The sequence below is a fragment of the Polyergus mexicanus genome, unplaced genomic scaffold, assembly GCF_030449975.1.
Source record: "Polyergus mexicanus isolate NDT 795.1 unplaced genomic scaffold, iyPolMexi1.0 SCAF_27, whole genome shotgun sequence".
Lineage (NCBI taxonomy): Eukaryota > Metazoa > Arthropoda > Insecta > Hymenoptera > Formicidae > Polyergus > Polyergus mexicanus.
Genome location: NW_027223347.1, coordinates 3,328,617 through 3,348,267, shown reverse-complemented (window position 1 = coordinate 3,348,267; position 19,651 = coordinate 3,328,617). Strand labels below are relative to the sequence as shown.

The 19,651-nt window shown below is 37.8% G+C and overlaps 1 long non-coding RNA gene across 1 annotated transcript in view; it reads right to left on the bottom strand.

Annotated features, from left to right (window-relative positions):
- The window catches only part of LOC138943536 (uncharacterized), a 214,881-nt gene that overhangs the window by 25,496 nt on the left and 169,734 nt on the right, over positions 1 to 19,651 (bottom strand). The gene's annotated exons all lie outside the window — the stretch shown is intronic.

The window sequence follows — 19,651 nt, the reverse complement described above, 5'->3', positions numbered from 1 at the left end:
GATCGACGTTACGGATATATTATTATATACAGTGTGTTGGTAAAGTCCCGGATCGCTTATTTTTCTCGGAAAATACGCATCGAAAAAAAAGAATATTTGCAACAAAAGTTATATGGTTTCGAGAGGGCCATAAGACGAGATACCATTGGTTTGATCTTGAAGAATTATTTGAAGGTTACACGAAGGTCACGTTAAATTTTTTTAATGGAATATTATATTTTTTTTTATCGCATATTCTTGTAGCCCATCTTATGAGCTTTCCAAAACACTATGATGAAGTATTTTTTCATCAAATACTTTTTGAGTTATCTTATTCTGAGATATTTTGATTAGTATGAAAAGAAAATTATTGTTTTTAAGAAAAGGTATGTAATTATTTACAATGTATTTTTCTAAACAATTATTTGTTTTTCTTTACACTTATCGATTCGTCTCATTATTCTATACATAAAAGTATTACGGTAACATTATCGAAAACTAAATACTTTACGAGACTATTTTATTTTTTATATCAAAATATATCGATATCTCTTTTTATATGAAAATATATCAGATTAAGATATAAAATAATTCAAAAAGTACTTAATAAAAAAATACTTTATTATAGTGTTTTGGAAAGCTCTCAAGATGGACTATAAGAATATGCGATAAGAAATATAGTATTCCGCTTAAAAAATTAAGTGTGACCTTCGTGTGACCTTCAAATAACTCTTCAAGGTCAAATCAATGGTATCATCTTACGGCCCCCTCGAAACCATACAACTTCTGTCGCAAACATTTTTTCGTCCGACGCGTATTTTCCGAGAAAAACAGATGGTCCAGGACTCTTCGAACACACTGTAGAATGGTTCCAGGTCAATGAAACGTCAGGGTTTTATGGGAAATTTTGAATTTAGAACAAAAAAGTTTCGATAAATATAGATCCGGAGACGCTTCGTTAAAAAGTTACAGCTAACGAGCTTCGAAAAATCACTGTTTTTTTTTTTGATGATTTTTAAAAAATTTTTTAAAAATAGCTTCGAAATCCTTCATTCGTTTGAATAAATTAATAAAAAAGGATTTCGATGGATGATCAAATAACAAACTAAATTACACCAACTTCATTTAATTCTGATAAGGCGTTCGAAAGAAAGCAAGCTCACAGAACAACGAGGAAAGTAGAAACTTGAAAAAAAAAAAATCACCTTTCAATAGTCTTTGCGTAAACATTACATTCGTAACGCAAACATTAAAATGTTGCTATTAAATTTCAATCGTAACTATAATTACTTACAGAGAGTTTATCAGCCATAATTCTTTTTAACGAAGCGGATCTACGTTTATGGGAACCTTTTTCTTTCAAATCCAATTTCCTATAAGACGGAAATTTCATTGACCTGACCTGAGAAACACCCTGTATATATATATATATATATATATATATATATATATATATATATATATATATTACTTTTCTTTTAGTAATCGAAAAATCGATATCGTAGAAAGAGACGCTCTTGAAATACCTTATTCTCGATACCGATATAATGAGGACGGTTAACCGGCACGCTTAACCGTGCAATTAAAGCGCGTGCATTTAATCGCGCAGATCCGATAGGCGAGATAGCGTGAATATGGATAAGCTTCGTGAGCGCGTACGTGAGATCGGAATTCGACTTGGACTAACGACGCATGACACGACCTTAAGGCGCGCTCTCGTAAGAGTTCTGCCACTCCCGAGACAGCTGGCAAAAAGAAGCTCGCGGAACAAAATTAATTCAGGGTTGCCTGCGCTCAATGTTGCGCTAGAGTTTCGCTCAAGCGAGCGCACATGCGACGCTGCATCGTCATTACATCCACCGAAATTGCCGATTCACGAGGCAAATTTGCTGCGGGCGCGACGATAAAGGAACGTCACAGAATACATTACGGAACGCAAGGGGGGAAGTCCCCCTTTTCTCTTCCCCCCTCTCTCTCTCTCTCTCTCTCTTTGGGATCGATCTAATTTCAATAAAATTTTCAGACGCGAATAGTATATGTACATGGCAAAATTATATTGCTCTTATACTTGAGGACTATAGAACAATTTATTTCGAATTATTTCGCATACAAAGATTTTATGTATTTTTTTTTTTTTTAAGAAAAATTTATTTATTTATTTATTTATTTATTTTTTTTTTTCCATTAAAGATATTTCTATCGAATATTAATCTCAAGCGATATATCTGCCACAAGATTTTATAATATAAGGACCTTCTAGATAGAAGAGGCTTGGAACGATCGAGCATGGCCGTTGGATTTTAGACGACCAATCGCGTTACGTTGCTGCGAAGGAACCAGCAGTTTAAAAATGGTGAACGATGATGGTGTGTACGAAAATTGAAGGAAAAGAAATTCTTTTCCTCCACATCTCTTTTTATTAGGAGAGTAAATTGGTCATATAATTTATATTTCCATTGCAATTCCATAAAATAAATGCGTATTGATAGGAGGGAGAGTATAATATTAATTAAGGTTAAATAATATAATTTATATTAATTTATGGGAGGAAAACCAAAATTAAATATACCCTCGTGTTTTCCCAATCATTAACTCATTCGTGCAGATTACATCCTCATGTTACAAATTTTAATAATTCACGTAAATTGCGAATTATTTACCGACTTAATATTGTAACGTACAAACAATTCTAATTAATCCGCTCAAATTGCGCAGAGTGATTAATCGTAAGTAACGTACGATTTACGTTGCGCAATCTTTCAAAACAATCAACACGATGCGAAATTTTTGTCCGCGGAAACTAACAAAAATATATATACCTTAAATTAATATTATGAATATATTATATATTTTTTTAATGTAATCTCTCTCTCTCTCTCTCTCTCTCTCTCGTATATAAAATTTTATATGATATTACATATTTCAAAATTTCTAAAAAGCAAGGCGCGTGTAATGAGTCGCGCATCTCTCTTTCTCTCTCACACTTCACTAGGCTTGGCCTTCGCGTTGTAACACTGGTGATGTCATACCCTTCTAAACAGGAGGGGCCCGGGCCGCTAAACATGGCCGTGGATTTAGGCGGCCAATCATGATACACGAACCGAGGATCCCCTTTCTAAGCGGCTCTGCCGCTCTTCGCGAGGATATGTCGGCGGTATTCGTGGATAAAATGGGGCGACGACGAAATGCAACTACTTTTCAATCGACTGAGGGGGGGGGGGGGTCTCCATCCCTCGAACACTCCATTACGAATCCGTAATTAGACGCAATTAATGATACGCTTTCATTAAATATTATTATCACCATACGCATTAAATATACCGTACAAAATGTCACGTATTTTTTTTTTCTCTCTCTGAATTATTTTATTTATTTATTCTAATTAATTGTTTTATTCTGCGTGTGTTGACTTATATCCTTTCGTAATGTTACATATATCATTTTCAATCTATACAACTTTTATTCGTATGAATCGATGCGCATTTTTTCAAACGTGACACAATTACATCTAATTGTTGTTTACTATAGTTCGACAAAAAAAAAAATAAAAATAAAAAAATAATCGATTAGTTATCTATAATAAACAAAAAGGCCTTGGCATAAATCCTCGCGATTACAAGTGTTCCTTAATGGAACACTTTCACTAAACAATCACGCCGTTCGCGATGAATCTACTTTGAAACTAACATTTCCTACCGTCGTGTTTGACGCGCCGGGAGATGGCGAAGGTTAATACAACCACAATCACGATCGATCGCTAAAAGGATACATAGTAAACGCGGGACACGCAGCGATCGAGTAGACCAATAATTATCATTGTCCTAATGCGCTCGCCGATCGCAAATATTTGCACGAGCGAGCGAAGCGCATTAATATTTATCGCATGCTAAGCATCGCGACGCCGATGCGACGACCTCGCTGCAGCCAGCGTGTGGCGCTTTTGCAACGATCGGTCCAATTTCAACGATCCCCCGCGACACCTTCGGGGAGTAAGATCGCGCGGGCCGATTAAGGAATTGCATTTTCACAAGTATGGGCGAGAATGTTATTTCCGGGACTTCCCCCCTTAAAATCATAGGTTATTTTCGTGGGATTTTTTATCAGGAGGGAAATGGCGCAGACCACAATACGCTACGATCCATAGTTTTCGAGATATCGATTTTTAAAAGTCGTAATCATTAAGCAATATTTTCGCCAGAATTTATGGTAATTTTTTTTTTACACACCTTGTATGTTTTATGAAACATATTTTAAGCGTTACTATTATTATTTATTATTCTCATTTTATTTATTATTTTATATATATATATGTGTGTGTGTGTGTGTGCGTGTGTGTTCATATTTGTCGCATTACGAGGTAAACATTTTGAAGCCCCGGTATACTTTTTCAAAAAAAAATTAAGATTTATTTAAAAATTTGACGAGAAATCCTATGAAAATGACCACTTGCCAAAAATGTTGAATAAAAAAAAAAAAAAAAAAAAATTGCATTAAAAAATTTTAAAATTCGGTTTTTTTCCCCCCCAAAATTAAAAGTTATTATATTTAAAAAAATTTGATAAAAAATCCCATAAAAATGACCACTTGCCAAAAATTTTGAAATTTCAATACATTTGTTAAAAAAAAAAAAAAAAATGGATTAAAAAATTTTTAAATTCAGTTTTTTCCCTCCAAAAATTAAAATTTCTTATATTAAAAAATTTGATGAAAAATCCTATAGAAATGACCTGTTGCCAAACATTTTGAAATTTCAATACATTAAAAAAAAAAAAAAAAAAAAAAAAAAAAAAAAAAAAAAAGTTGCATTAAAAAATTTTTAAATTTAATATCTTAAAAAAAAATTAAAATTTTCAAAGCAATATCTCGAAAGATATTGATTGTGGTTTGCGACATTCACGGTCTCGGTAAAAAAATCTATCAACTACCCATCAAATTAAGAGAAATAACATTGCTCCCCAAATATGTACACTAAGATCAATATTTTATATTCGATAATAAAAATATTTATCTTTTTCTGTTTTTCTTCTTCCCCCCCCCCCCACCCCAATTTTCATTTTGCGTCAATACTCAGATGACAGGAACGAATCACGAACTTATCGTCAATCGCGAGTCGTACAGAGCCATGTCGGATGTATCGTCTAAAAAGTGGGACTGTCGCTTTAAAAGAGGAACGTGTGGTCACCTTAGCGATTATGCACGCAGATGCAGCTGCAACAGCAGCCAGCGGTCTCTCTTTCAGACGGCACGAATAGAGGTGAACGCCGAGCTGCTAGTCCAAGTGTGTGGTAATCGCCGTTCGCGAGATGTTTGCGTAATTTCGCCTTTTTTTTCGCATGCATCTTCGCTGATCGCGGGCGCCTCGTCCCCTCCCCTCCCCCCTTTTCTTTCATCTCGATCCCCCGCTCACTGACGCGCGCGATGAAAGGTTTGTAAGTGCACGTGATATATAAATAATTCAGTCGTAAAGCAAAGTTTCGTAAAAGCAAAATTAAACGCAAAATAAATATTTATCGAAATAGATAAAATTAAGCGAAATGCGCGCTGTTATATGTTTATACGTAAATCTGTAAAATCTAATAGAGAGGTATCTTAAAATTCTCTCATTTTTTTATCTAACGTACACTTATTGTTAGAGTCTGTTGTTGGAAGAGGAGAATTGTCATAGTTGTCATTTTCTCTCGGAATTAGTTTCCAATCTCGGGGGAAGCATACGTCGTCACTTTTCAACCATCCCGTACAACTGACCGTGTTGGCGCGAGGGAACCTAAAAAAAAAAAAAAAAAAGGATGTACCTCTCGGTAGCGAGATCTCGTATAAAAACGATTCGCGCCGATGATGTAGCCGTTCGCGATAAGAGGCGCGGGGAACTATTCGCGGCCAGGCGGATCTCGCCGTTGCTCGTTCGGGATCTCCGCTCTCGCGAGAGATTCGTGTCACTCGACGAAAAGTCGGATCGGATTACGGGGACATCTCGCGACCCGTGATACAGGATAGAACGGCGTTCGGCATCGGAATGGCCGATGTATCGACGAAACTTTCCATCAGTATACGATCAGAGTGTGTGCGTGCGTGCGCGTGTGTGTGTGAGAGAGAGAGAGAGAGAGAGAGAGATATGCGAAGCCCGGGGATTATTCTGCCTCTCGCGCACGCGGTCCCCTTCCCGTCCCCTTACCACCTTATTGCCGTCCGCGCAAGCGAGCGTTCTCCTCTTCTCATCACGGTCGACGGACGAACAGCCGTGCGTGAGCTCCTACTACTTTTTGTCGGCCGACGACCGGCCCAGGCCGTCGGGTTCTCAATGATTTCAAACCCGTTTCGATGCGCGTACACCGTCCTGAACTGACCACAGCTGAAACAAAGTCCACGGCCTGTGTCCGCTTAACGGAATTTCAGTGCGAGCGGGCTCTCTCGCAGGAAACTGGGAATTAGGAGTGATCGCTTTGATACGGCACTCGGATACGGATGGATGCGCCGCCGATGTCTGGTGTCGATGTTCCTTCTCTCCCGGAGTATTTCGATATTTCGTTGTTGATATCAACCGATACCGAGAACGATATATCGATGCTTTATGACAGCTTATTGATAAGCAATATCCTGGCTATGGAAAATTATTTATAGACGATTGAGCTTTATTTCCGAAATAAGGTATATTAATTAACGTCCGATGGATCTTCTTTCTTCGAAATCGTCGAATGACGCTTTTCAATGTGATAGATCGTTTGAAAAATAATTCTCCACAATTTCTACTTTTATCTATCGATCCGATAAACGTATAGTTTTGACCTCTCTAGTAGAATCCGATAGAAAAATTTAACGATATTGCGATTTTTTTTTTTTTATATAGGTTTCTCTTTCTCTCCCTCCTTCTCTCAAATATCAGAGATTCAACGAAGATTAGATTCGTTGTCGAAATTTAAGGATGTTTAGCTGTATACAATAATAGCAAAAAACTGTCAGAATTAATAAAAGAAAATATATTTCTTACATTTATATTGGTTGAAAGATCAAATGAATAAAATCGGATTATAAAAAGAATTAAAGTATCACAAAATAATATGGTTTTTAAAAAGTCTTTGTAAAAGAAAATAGTTGTAATTAATCTTTATTCTAATTTATGACAAAAACTTTTGAAACCGAGTAATTCGCGTAGAAAAAAGAAAGAGAGAGAGAGACAGACAATATTTTTCTACAATTTTTAGTAAATAACTTTCAAATGAATAAGTGGATCTAAATCAAGTTTTGCACAAATATTTATTAGAGTTTTCTTAATATGTGTGAAAATTTTTATTTCGTTGGCAATGTTTCTTCCTTGTCAAATTTCTCAATAAAGTGCTACACAATACGCGATTTTCCACATAAGAATCAATACTAATTTTAAACTTAAATAATTTCCAAACTGTCAAAAGAATTGTGCTGAGATTTAGCACAGATACTCAAAAGATTGAATAGAACATTTTCACGCTTTTGTCAATGTTTTGACATATGACATATAATGTACATCCTTAACTGGGCACGATTACGATAACTACGGTCCTTTATTTGAAAGGTCGTTTTTGAAAGCATTTTTAAAGAGAAACGCGAGAAAAATAGTAAAAATATTTTCCGACCAATAATTTTCCAGATATATCACTTTAAAGTATTGGACATGATAATAAAACGTTACAAAACGGACCCAATGACTTTGACCTTGACATATGTTGCGAAGATCATTGTCGCGAGTATCTCCCATGTATAGGTTAGAATCGTGCAAGAATAACCCAAACTAAATTTTCGTTTCGAATCTAATCCAATCCATCCACACAACAATTATAGGGTGGACCTCGCTTCGCGTCGTAAAGTATACGCGTGGACACAGTGGGTTCCGTCCCCCCCTACGGGGGGGGGGGCTCCACTTCCGAAAGATATAACCTAACCCAAACCTATTTCTGATTTAAAACTAAAATTTGGTTTCGGTTACGTTATATAACCCAAATCAAATTTTCGTTTCGAATTAAACTTTAACTTTAAATATGTCAAAAATTATAAGAGACCGCCGATTAAGTTATAAGGAAAAGTTACTCGGGATAATGATCTCGACAACATATGTCAGGATCAACATCGTTGGGTCCGTTTCTATACAGTTTTATTATCATGTCCAATACTTTAAAGTGACATAATCTGGAAAACTATTGGTCGGAAATTTTTTTTTTTTTTTACTATTTTTCCCGTGTTCCTCGTCAAAAATGTCTTCGGAAACGACCATTCAAATAGGGGGCCGTAATTATCGTAATCAGCTCCTTAATTGGAACTCGGATACTTTTCGAAAAATTTAATTTAGCGCTTCATTCGTCGTGCGCGCGCGCGTGACTTTTCAATTACGCTTGTCAATTGCTGTCTAATAATTAAAATTCTTTAATTAGTCACATTGAATGAAACTTAAATAATTTCCGAACCGTTAAGAGAATTTTGCACAGATACTCAGATGAAATATTAAAGCGGTCTATGAAATTTTCATGCTTTCGTCAATGTTTTGACATATGGCGTAATTAAAACGAGATAAGAAAATTAAAAAAAAAAAAAAAAAAAGAATGGAATTTACTCGCTCGCCGCGTATAGCCATAAATTGTGCACCGACGCGTTCGAATGCACACGCGCATCAACCTGACGGTAGGTCAGTACCTTCTGCCTGGATCTGGATCCCCCCCCCTTCTCCCCCTTCCCCCCCGCACCGCCTTCTTGCTCTCTTTCCCTCGCCATTCTCCTTCCCTGCTGGCAGTCCCGCCGGTGGTTCAGGTTCGCTCGAACCAACCCGGACCATTCGAACCGACCAAACTGGTTTCGTCGTCGTTTTCCGACGTCGCGCCGAGAATTTGATAGATTTTCTTGCCCCCTTATCCGGATCGCCGATGATCGCACCCGCCGGCGCGTTTGCAGGAATGGCAAGGTGGGTGCGCGCGCGCGCGCCATTTTCCGAATCACGCACGCACGTCCTACGTGACACGGCCAGGATACGCGCTCTAACGAGAGCGGGTTATAAACATTGATACGCCTGACGAAGTGTCGGCGATAACGGATAACGTCTGTTTGCTGATAATCGTGGAAAAATCTATGATATATGTAGCGAGGTGTCGCGGCTGCGCTCGTGGAAAGTAGAAACGTAAATTCGTGTCCTCTGTCATAACGTCAGTGGATGATGTGTTAATATATATTTCCTAGCCCTATTACGACACACGATAATATATCTAATGATATATATGTTTGTACACGCTGTATTATTTGCACTCTTAATTTAGTGGAGAGAAACGGGTGTAAATTTACGATGAGCGGACGCGAATACTGCTCGCTTAATTTTCCAAATAGGCCAAATGCACGAGGGGGAGAGCGTCGTCCGAGACTCGGCCGTCCCTTTTCATAATCTAGAAAGGTGGAATGACCAAAATGCGCCGTTGAAACTTGAACTTGGACGCGCGGCGTTATTTATCGCATTACCATTGGTCGGGGATGGCAAGAACCGATCACGTTGGGTCGAACCGACACGCATCCCCTGCCCCATAATATGTATATTAATGTTCACGCTGCCTATACCGAATGTAATAATCATTCTTTTAGCTCGCGTGTGCGCGCTTAATGACGGGGCAGGTGCAACGGTTGTCTGTCAGTACGGGGCGGTGAATTTTAACGAATGTTTCAAAACTTTCATTTTTCTTCGCGGCCAAACATTTAGATCGGTGTCCCGCTAAAGAAAATCCATCATTCGTAATTGTACAAATAATTACGTATCGACACAGCCGCATTTTTTTTTTTTTTTGTAAACTTAAAAATGTTCGGCTGTACAATGGTAGCAAAAAATTCTCAAAATTAAAAAAAAAAAAAGAGACGTCTCTTACGCTTATGATGTTTTGAAAAATGAGATAAATAAATCAGGATTATAGAAGAAAATTAAAATATCGCACAATAATATGTTTGTGACAAAAATCTTTTTTATAAAAGTTTCTGTCATAAATATATTATTTTTTATAAAAGTTTTTTATAAAAATCTTTGTAAAAGAAAATAGTTGGAATTAATATTTTTCTTAATTTATGACAAAAACTTTTGATCGCGAATACCCCCCCTAAAATCAACTGCGAGTGAACAAAAAAAAAAAAAAAACCGAGTAATTTGCAGAAAGAGAGAGAGAGAGAGAGAGAGAGAGAGAGAGAGAGAGAGAGAGAGAGAGATAATATTTTTCTGCAATTTTTAATAAATAACTTTTAAAGAAGTGAGTGGATCTAAATCAAGTTTTGCACAAATATTTATTAGAGTTCTCTTAATATAAATAATTTCCAAAAGCGTTAAGAGAATTGTGCTTGAGGTTTTGCACAGATACTCAGAATAAATAGTAGAAGATTCTAGAAAATTTTCATGCTTTTCTCAATGTTTTGACATATGACGGATATATCTTTAAAGCAAGGCTCTTTTTAGCGTAATAATTTTATAATAATTAAATTGTATCTGATTGTATCAGCGACACAAAACAATTATCACATGCACGCATTCAATTGTTAATTTAATGAATATAGTTAAGACGAACGAATCATATATATATATGTCATATTGGTTCGATATTTAATCATACTTTGTCAAGGCGGCGATCGATACTTTGAAGAAATGAAAGGAGAACTTGTTCAACATTATTATTACGTCCTCCCGTTAAATATAGATTAATACGTCACCTTGAAATCATTGGCAATAATTGCATAAGCTAATCGCTTATTGCATATCTTGCCTGGTAACATTATTATCTATTAACGTGATTCTACTTCACCGATTTTCCATCACATTCGATATGATACAGCGTACAGGGATATTCGATATACAGATCCGCCGATACGATGACGTATTGCACAATGTATTTTAATATTGTAAATTATATAAGAGTATTTTTTTTATAATACTACTTAATTTCTCAATCTTTCAGCCTCATTAAAAATCTTGCTATTCAAAATATCTTATTGGCAATTTTTTTCTTTTAATATACGGAATATCTTGAAATTAAATGTCAAAACTTCGGGAGGAGAACTATTGTCTGGAGAAAATCGCAAAAAAGAAAACGAAAAAAATATTCAACAAAAAACATAAAATAACACTAAAATTATTAGGTTTATGGAAAAGTAGCATGAGATAAAAATTGTAAAGTGTGGAATTAAGAAAAGGGAGCGAATTAAAATCTTCCTGAAATAAAAATTAGGGGATTGTAAATAAAATACACGACAACGCAAAATTATTATATCCTGTTTTCTTTAGTTTATATTTACACTTTATTAAGAAGGTGATAACACGAATAAATAAGTATAAATAAATAAATAGACTTAAACTAAAAAGTTTTCAATTCTTTTCTCTTATTTATTATTTAAATAAGTTTACTTAGTTATTTATACTTATTGATTCATATCGTCACTTCCTTAATGACAGCAGAAGTATAAACACAAATTAAAATAAACAGAATACGATAATTACTCTCTTTTCTTTATTTCATTCTCTACAACTTTTATCTGATGATATTTTTCGATAAATTTAATAATTTTAGTGTTGTTTTAAGTTTTTTGGTGAACATTTTTTTTGTTTCATTCTTTTGCGATTTTCTTCAAAACGAAGCAAAAACGAGCAAATCTGTAAAGGACTTCTTTTCTTAGTTTATCGATCCCCCACACGCTCCCGAAGTTTTAACATTTAATTTCGGAGCATCTTGTATACATATACATACATAGATTTAAAAAAAAAAAAATTTCATTTTATCTCGTAAAAACCTCAGTATGATAACAGTATTGCGTATAAAATATATATTTGTCCATTGAGCTAATTAATATTTTTAAATATAAGGCGTTCTTCAAGTTCCAGCCAGACTTTGAGATTTTATAGGAAATTTAATTCCGAACAAAAATTTTCCTACAAACATGGGTCGAAAAATGCTTCCTTAAGAAGCTGTCGCTTAAAAATCTCTGATGCAAAAAAAAACCACAGGTGAAAAGAGAATGAAATTAAAAGAAAATGAAACTTAATAAATTTCTTGAAGAAACGATAAAAACAAGAAATAAAAATCTTTTTCTTTTATGAAAATAAAATTAATTTTTTTAAACTAAATTAGCATGTAATAGCAGAAAATGAATAGAGACGTGAAAAAACTAATTGTTCTTAAAATGTCCCCCCTCCCCCCCCCCCCTAACTCCAATCCTTTCGGTATCGAGGAATGACCGATCTAGTCGCTTTACGGATTTCCTCCTGATTCAACTTTCATCGATCTAACAATAAGTAACAAAAGCACTTTTTGTAACTGGTTATATCAAAATCTATGGAACGTACAACAATCATTTTGATCTTATTTGAAAGATAATTTAATTTTCTACAACTTTTGTTTCGGTACTTTTTGTTAAGAGACGCACATTTTCCATGATATTTGGAAAAATGTGTAAAATAATCACGATTTCAGAGATTTTTGAGCGATGACTTCTTGAGAAAGCATTTGTCGATCCATGTTTATAGGAAATTTTTTGTTCATCAGAATTAAATTTCCCATAAGATCTCAAAGTCTGACTGGAACGTTCTAAGCCACCCTGTGTATGGTTTATAAGTCGCACCATAAATGAAGATAAATGACAGCGGATAGATCTATTTGATCTATTTGGCTATACGGACAGGTTCGTCGAATATCGATAGATCGTTTGTCAATTCGTTTAGAATTTCGCGTCGGAGAATGCGCTCGTAATACTCGCCCGCCGCTTTGGCAAGTCGCTGCACCAATTGCGGCGCACGTGCCCTAAATTCCGTCGCGAGCCAAGTCGGTCCAATTTCACGGACATTTCTGATCCGGTCAATGACCTTCTATGGCGTTTCAAATGTTCATTTCGTTCAGCCCCTGATCGTTCCACCCGTTGCGTTTATGACGAACGCGTTCGCGTCCAAAAACAACATTCCGATTCGTTATTGGGTTAGGTCATCAGCTATATCAGCATTCGATGATTGGTGTTCGTCGTTGTGAAAAATTTCATTCTTATTCGAATAATTTTTACAAACGGCAAATCATCATCTAAAAGAAGTCTCGGATCGCAAGACTATATATCTTTCCTCTTTTATAATTCGTTCCGGCAGTAGAGCCTTCAGAGTCGCTTCCATCCATCAATGTTGGGGGTATACTGCCTTCCATCGATTACCAATTCTTCCTCATTGACGATGATGGAAATTGAACGACACGACGAGACGGCGAGCACTGATAAACAGAGTGGATATCCCCTCGGAGTCGCGTACACGATTGACGAAATGAACGCGTGGAGAGCGCGTGGCAAGTCTCTTAATAAGAGACTCTTAATAACTTGGCTTTACATTCGGGACGCATAATTGCGTCCCTTGATCGCGCAGAATGCGCTCGTCCGTGAAAAAAAGAAAAGAGGATACGTATATAGAATTAGCCGCGGCTACGAAACGCGATGCGGGGCGACGTTTCTTCCGGATTCGAGGGCTTTTCCGTCGACGCTCGCATGCACGATGAGTTTTATCCAATTACCCAACCGCGCTCGCGCGTCTACTTTTTCATTTCTCGCGGCTACAGCATATTGTTCCGAGGGGGCATCCCGCGCCCCGGGACATAATAATAAATTCCCCCCCTCTCTCTCTCTCTCTCTTTCTCTCTATTTCTTTCCCCCGCCACCCCACTCTCATTCCTGCTCTCCTTTACATGTGTCATCGACTGCGCGCCGTTCCGCATTTGGTCGCGAGTGCAGTCAAGGAAAGAAGCGAGAAAGAAATGTGGGGGGATGTCTGAACGCGTCGGGAAGGGAGACGAGAGATGCGACCGGAAAGAGAGAGAGAGAGAGAGAGAGAGAGAGAGAGAGAGAGAGAGAAAGCTGGTATAAGAGAGACCCCGCGTCGCTCGCCGCGTAATTGAAACGTCCTGTACACGCCTATAAGGCAGAAGGAACGCCGTTGCAGTTCATCAGTCATTCCGAGAGTACGCGGTCGTGTCATCGCGGATGCATTTGCAACCCCACGGAGCACAAAATGACGTCCGCGCCGCGGTAACGGGGAAAGAAAGAGAGAGAGAGAGAGAGTGGAGGAGATGGGGAGGAAGATAGGAGAAAGAACGAGGGGAAGAAGAGGGAGAGACGATGGAATCGGTAGAGGGGAAGCGCATATATTCACATATGGCTCGTAGTCGTGGGGTAGGTCGTAATTGCTCGGCGATACAAAGGATGGACAGAACCCTCGCGGGCAGACCCCTCCCCCGTAGCTCTTCTGAAACCGCCGCGGCGCGGACGGGAAAGAGGGAGGAAGGACGGAAAAGCCCACGCGAGGTAAAAAAGGACAACGCCGATAAATTGAACTAGCCGTTCCAAAGATACTCATCTCCGGATACACGCTACCGTTGTCATGACAGTCGGGAGACCGCCCCTCTATCTCTCTCTCTCTCTCTCTCTCTCTCTCTGTTGTTTCTCCCTATTTTCCTTTCTCTTCTTCCACTGATTTCCATCCCTCCGGGACTCTTTGTTTCCGAGATCATCTTTCGCGATTTAATAACGGCGCGCAAGCTCCCTTTTCACTCTTCCTAATCCGCCGCGATGTTTGTCAGCCGCAGTGAACGAAATTATCGAGGATCCTTGTCGTCCCTCGGCATACTTTGCTCGAGGATCCCGCGCAGCGGGCTCGTTATCTAGAAGCTGCTAGATCGCGATGCCACTGACGGGTACAATCCTTCAAGTTTCATAAATTCACGTTAAATTATCAAACTAGTACATTCATCAATGGTAATCGAAAATATAACGATTATGAGCATATGTATATAATTATATTGTATATTCTTCTTTCGAAGCGAAGCTATATATATTTTGATGTATCGCCTAAGGACCCGAGCATCCATTGTAACTATTGTTCTAAGCTTTTCTATCAAGATCGAGCAAGCGCAATCGCCGCTTCTCTCGAAATTATTCACATCCTGCGCGCGTACGCTCCCCTTGTTCGAGGCAAGCGTGTAGCGAAATATCAACGCGTATATAGAGCCTTCGGGCGAAGCAGGAAAAATAATGCCAAACGCGTTAGACGAACGGCGCTTTTCTCGCGATATTTACAACCTGTACGCGTAGTCGTGTGCTATTTTTTTCTCACACGCGTGGAATTTTCCACGTGCTAAGCGCAAGGGGATACGGCCATCGTTAGACGGCCGTGTTCCTCTCAGCGGGGCGCGCGGTAATTAAGGTCGCGCCTTCGAATCGAGGTTCTAGGGAAAAAATTACGCTCATCGTAGAATGAGAGAAAGGAAAGGCGGGAAAGGAAGGGAGGGCGCAACGGCTCCATCAGAGTGAGAGGGCACCGAGCGGACGAAAAATCACCATCGCCCCTCGACTCCCTGACCGCTCGCGAAGCGATCGCGCTCACACAGGGGCGGATTTATATAGAAACTTTTGCAATTGTCAATTATTTCTTTCTGTGACATGATTTTATTTCGATAAATTTATATTTATATTTCTTAAAATTCTGTATTTCGCGAAATAAAGATCTTTTTATTCCATTTCACATTTCTTTTCTTATCAAGGATACGTGTGTCATATGTCAAAGCATTGAAAATTTCGTAGATTGTTCAACTATTTCTTCTGAGTATCTGTGCAAAATCTGAGCACTCAATTCTTTTAACACGATTTGAAATTATTACGATGAAAATTATTTCAATTTCAAATTGTTATGGATATCTTTATGGAAAATCGCGTATTGTAGCATTTATTGACAAATTTGACAAGAAAAAAGCATTGCCAACGAAATAAAAATTTTCGCATTAATTAAAAAGAAATCTAATAAAAATTCATCTAGATCCACTTAATCATTTAAAAATTATTTACTAAAAATAGTAGAAAAATATTATCTTTCTCTCTCTCTCTCTCTCTCTCTTTCTGCAAATTATTTGTTTTTCCTTGTTTCTTCCAGTTGATTTCAGGGCATAATACACGATCGAAAGTTTTTGTCATAAATTAGAGAAACTATTAATTACAACTATTTTCTTTTACAAAGTCGTTAAAAATTGTATTATTTTGTAATGCTTTAATTCTTTTCATAATCCGGATTTATTTTTCAAACAGTATAAATATAAGAAATAATTTTTTTTTTTTTAATTTTGACAGTTTTTTTCCTACTATACAGTCGAAACATCCTTAATACGCATTTTATTGAGGAATATTTAAAATTAAGTACTGTATACACTACAAAATAAAATGTTTTCTTATCATCCATTTATGGCTTCGTCGCGAAATCCTGAGAATTATACTAGCTTTAGATTTCATTGAATTATCATCCGTTCCTGTCGGCTTAGATCGCAGATAACGCTTTACCATCGGCAATGCATGCGGCAGTGCATTTCGATAGAAGGAGAACGGGTGCCGGGATCGAGGGAGAACCGCTAATAGAAGCACCCTGCAATGAGAAAGTCTTGAACTGCGGGGGCCCCATTAAACACGACGTTTTACGCGATTTTCCGCGCTCGCGATTTCCCATTTACCGGCGTCGGATCTGTCCCGTTAACATCCTCCCTCCCCCGCCGTCCCCACCCCGGGGACGGAGAATTATATTGTAATCGAAGTAATTTATGGAAACGGGTGCGTGATTACGCCGGAAACGCACGGCGAGTGCGTAGAAGCGAGCGATTGTGAAGCGATTCGCCTCGCGCGCCCCCAAAGGCGGAATGTTAATCTGGAAACGTAACGCGGGGGGTCAACCGTGCGCTTTTATGAGAAAGAATTATCGCGATACCAACGATAATTCTTTCGAATAATACGCCATGTACTTCCGCGTCGGGGGGATCGTCGAAGGGGAGCAAGAGCAACGCTCGCGAATCGCCCGATGGCGTCTTCGCCATCTTTCACGACGAGCGTCGAATGGGATTCCGGGGTCTCGTCGACAATTTGATTTTTTTCTCTTTTTTTTTTTCCCAGAGAATAAATAAGCTGCGGCTCGGAGAGCGTGTATGTATCTCAATGGTTTGCGAGTTTTGCACGAGCATCTTGTAAACGCTCTCGTATTGTACTTATTACATATGCGATTTTCTAAAGGCATTTTTGTATTAATGCCTAGACATTTGTGTGATTTTATTAACAGTACAAGAAGGCATGAACTCCGATATATTCTAATGGCTTTTGTGAGAGATGTAATGGTGAAAACTAGCCGCAGTCGAGTTGTATTTTCTTGCACGACGCTCGGTTCGCATTGATTGTTTCCTCTTAACGAGGGTGGGTAACCTGTGGCATGTTTTAATGAACATCCATAATAAATTCAACACGCAATTCAATTTAACGCGATACGACAATAAGTCTCCTCGAGAAGCTCGCCTAAGAGATACACGTTAAATGCAGATTTATTCGATCGTTTCCCCTGCTCGCTCCCATTCGCTGCGCGATGTCGATAGAAAGTCGAACGGGGTAATCGCGTCCGTTGGATAAACAGGAGAATAATACGACGCGATATGATTTTTCCTACAATAAAGCTAATACGCGTATCATAAAAAATATTTAAAATAAAAAGGAATGATGTAAAAAGATATATTCACATTTAATAATCATAACACAATATAAAATATATATATATATATAAATTAATATTTTGTAACATATTTTTTAACGAATTATTTATATCGCCGCCGCTATTTTTTTACCGCGCGATCTCTTTAGCAATTTTTCTTCTATGTTGAAATTTTTATTAAAATTATATTTTTCTTGCGGTTGTAGGATTCTATTACTGTGGCTCTTATTCGCGTCCAGTTTCCAGTTCTTACGGTTTTAAATGACTCACTCGCGACATTTACACGGCATTCTAATGTCCGGCCAAAGCGTCGTTCACATCCGAGTGTTAAGACTTGTTCGCAACGCGCGACCGATACCATCGAAGGCTTGAAAATCGAAGGAAAAAAAAGAAAAAAAGAAAAGACGCGGGGGGAGAGCCGAGATAGGAATTTTTCTCCGCGAGCGTGAAGGAAAAAGATTAATTTGTTGAAAACAAGCTTTATCTGGCCGCGCTGTTGGGTAGCGTTCGCGCGTGTCAGATAAGTCTTATCGCAATAATTACGTTATCTGGAAAAACGTCTAATGCGGCGCATTCGCGAAAATTTGCTGGCGTGGATGCGCGCACGCAAATAAAATATACAGGCGCATGCATAATCGCCGATACTACCGTTCATTATTGCTGACCGATGTTCTTTTTAGCCGTCAAACCGTTTCGTGTCCCTCTGCTTCTCTGCGATCGAGTAATTTCGTTAATAATAATTGAAGTAATTTGCTTCGCGCGCCGGCACTTCGGATCGCCGATCGGTCCAGATACAACCTGTAGTAAAACCTGTTTTCATCCCGACAAACGACACGGACGAGCCTTCCAGCAGGATCGCCAGTATATCACGTACACGCCGATGTACTCTGAAAAATAATCGACCAATTGCGATATTCCCAGACGAATCGAAGCGATACCGCATTCGCCTTGTTTCTGAATTACTTTTACTCTGTTCGTTTTTTTTTTTGAAGGAAAAAAAATTTTGCAAAATTTTTTTTTTTACCTTTAAAGATGTCATCATCACGTGTTGTCATGCGGTATCTGTGCAAAATCTGAGTATAATTTTCTTAACGATTTCGAAATTATTTAAGTTTAAAGTTAGTATTGATTTTTATGGAAGATCGCGTATTGTAGTACTTATTGACAAGTTTGACGAAGAAAAAAACATTGTCAAAAAAAAAAAAAAATTTTTTTTTCACGTATATTGAGAAAACTCTAATAAATATTTATGCCAAACTTTTGATTTAGATCCACTTACTCGTTTAAAAATTATTTACTGAAAATTGTAGAAAAATATTATCCCTCTCTTTCTGCAAATTATTCGTTTCTCTCTTTGTTTCTCCCGATTGATTTCAGGGCATAGTTCACGATCAAAAGTTCTTGTCATAAATTAGAAAAAATATCAATTACAACTATTTACAACTCTTACATGAAGATATTAAAAATCATATTATTTTATGATACTTTAATTCTTTTTATAATTTGAATTTATTTATTCGATTTTTCAAAACGCAAAAAATATGTTTCCTTTTAAATTTTGACGATTTTTTACTACTATCGTACTATCTAAAATATCTTTAATCGAATTTAAAACAGTATTACTGTGGGAGATGTTAAAGTGTAAACATTTAAGATTGGAATTTAATCTTGACATTGCGTGTCTTTTCTATTTTTATTACTGTTTTCGGCGTGTAAAGGAAGCCGATTTCGTGTTCAAGGAAACCTGTACGTGCCCATAAAAATCGCAAACTCGCTGGTGCAATGATCGTCGAACTCGTTCAAGATCACTCGTTTTTATCCGCCCACACACACACACACACACACACACACACACAGACACACACACACATACGCATGTAGAGACGCTCTTCCACATTGCTGGTCATCCAACGTGCGTGATTCTCAGGGTTACGCGAACAGTGGCGCGAAAAATATTTGAAGCACACTGTCGAACGATCGGCCTTGAACGAGTTTGCTTGCGAGGTCCGCTTTATCGTTAAAAAAGGCTCGAGCTGCGCTGCGAGCGGCTTATTTTTACGGAAAGTAAGACGTTTGTCTCTCGCTCGTCTTTCAACTGTCATTATCGTTGAAAAAAATTCTCGCTTAAAAATCGCAAACGCGCACTAAGCCACTTGTAATCTA